The sequence below is a fragment of the Sinocyclocheilus grahami genome, unplaced genomic scaffold (assembly GCF_001515645.1).
Source record: "Sinocyclocheilus grahami isolate Dianchi unplaced genomic scaffold, SAMN03320097.WGS_v1.1 scaffold1574.1, whole genome shotgun sequence".
In the NCBI taxonomy this organism is placed as follows: domain Eukaryota; kingdom Metazoa; phylum Chordata; class Actinopteri; order Cypriniformes; family Cyprinidae; genus Sinocyclocheilus; species Sinocyclocheilus grahami.
In genome coordinates this window covers 36956-38978 of record NW_015506753.1, presented here as the reverse complement: position 1 = coordinate 38978, position 2023 = coordinate 36956, and the positions used below count along the sequence as shown (strand labels likewise).

The 2023-nt window shown below is 39.2% G+C and overlaps 1 protein-coding gene across 1 annotated transcript in view; it reads right to left on the bottom strand.

Moving 5' to 3' along the window:
• Window positions 1-261, bottom strand: part of LOC107571272 (collagen alpha-1(XIV) chain-like) — a 60428-nt gene extending 60167 nt beyond the window's left edge. The window contains exon 1 of the mRNA XM_016257588.1: window positions 173-261. The gene's annotated coding sequence lies outside the window, so the exon portion shown is untranslated. The remainder of the gene's footprint in view (window positions 1-172) is intronic.
• Window positions 262-2023: the final 1762 nt, after the last annotated feature.

Sequence of the window (2023 nt, the reverse complement as noted above, 5' to 3'; positions counted from 1 at the left end):
ACACACACACACACACTCTCTCTCTCTCTCTCTCTCTCTCTCTCTCACACACACACACTTCAGAGCAAGAACAAACGAAAACACTCGTTTCGGATTTAGCAAAGGTACACGAAGAGAACAGCGTTACATTTCAATGCCGATCTTCTCCTAAAGCACGCAAAATCTCACTCACCTGCGGTCACCACACACAAGCAGAGCAGCGCGAGCTCAGAGCTGAAGAGTCTCGTGCAGCGGAGCGGAGGATCTTCAGCCGCAGAAAGCCAACGCGTCGCCTTTAAGTGAACTCTTCCGCGTCTGTGATTGGCGCTGACAGACAGGAGCGTCTCACCTGAGTCCTGACTCTCGCAGCATCACAGCACATCTACACAGCCCTTCATAGCGTCACGCGAGTGTGAAGATGATGATGATGATGATGAATAACCTTCCTCGGCACACTAAAACTCCTTCTGTTCGCTACAAGCCTCAAATAATCCATCCAGCTCTCAGAAGAAAAACGCATCCGCAAAACTGTACAGATATCCATCCTTTAGACACTCGGTTCTTCTGAGAGGTCATAGTTCTGAGAGGTTTGGCAGGTGGTAATTATGAGATGCAAAGCCGAAATTGTGGCTTAAAAATTAGAAGCAATGCATAGAAAGTCAATGCATAATTATGGGATCAAAAATCAAAAGTATGACGTCGGATACTAATTAGAAAGTCATAACGTTGTATTTATTAGATTAAAAATCATTTAGCCTTTTTATCTGTAATTTCACATTTATTACGTCATAATTTTGACTTAAAGTCTTCATTTCAGCTTTTTGAAATTGTCATTATTTTGACTTTTTATGAATTATTGACTTTCATAATTTCGACTTTTTGTCAATAATGACATACTTTGACTTAGAATGTCATAATTACAATATTGAAACTCATAACCTCCTGAGAAGCAGACAAGGGTTTTGTGAATGGTTGTTTTCTGTCATTACACTGGGTAGAGCATAAGAAACAAACGGAGAGAAAACATGTGAAAAAATATATATTTTATTCATATTTTACTGTGATATTCAGAACAAATAAATACAGATGAAAAGGCATGTATAGGCAAAAACAATGTTTTATTTTTTCATTCACCAATCAGTTGTTAGGTTTGAGACTAATTTTGTACAAAGATGATTCTCATGTTATGAAAGATGTCACAGAATGATTTGATATACTTCTGTACTTAATGCAATATGTGCATAAAATATCCATAAATTAGTTTTCCCATTATATTCAATGTATCTATAGATTGCATCTAATTTGCATATGAATGTGTTCTTGGGGCAAAGAGAAACTTAATAATGGGAGTAATAAGTTGGCAACATTTTAATAAGAATATTTCCCCAAAATGCCTGATTAACATGCCATTTGTCCTGAAGTCATAATTATGAGTCTCCAAATATCTGGCACACAGAGGAGCTTATGATGTTATGATATTAGATGACAAACACAGAGTATTACTGCGTTCCTCTCTAAGATCGTTCAGTGTACGGTAGAAAAGCTCACTGTAGAAGTCAATCTTCACACACAGCTTGGAGAGATGACCAGAGTAACCTGAGCAGCTGAAGCGTCTGTGCTTCTGACAGAGTTTGAGCTGAAGCTGTCTGCTGTTCTGTACAGATATTGAGTGTGTATAGTTCAGGAAATGTATTTTAGTAATTGATCGTACAGAAACAGTAAAATGACTTGATATAGAATGAAATATAACAATGGATCATTGTGAGCTACTGAACGGATCTGTCTTCAGGACACATAAGGAATGCGTGTGGAAGCGCTAGTAATGATGACAGTGTGTATGATAGCTTGAGTTCTTCTTCAGTGTCTGACACGCTCTCAAACCCTCAGTAGTGTGCAGACTGAAGCAGTGAGGTGTTCATCTGGATGTGTTCACACTGGCGCTGGAATGCAGCTCCATCAGCCTCATGACAGCAGGTCACCGGCATGACAATCACTCACTCACACACTCACACACACACAGAACACACACACACACACACACACA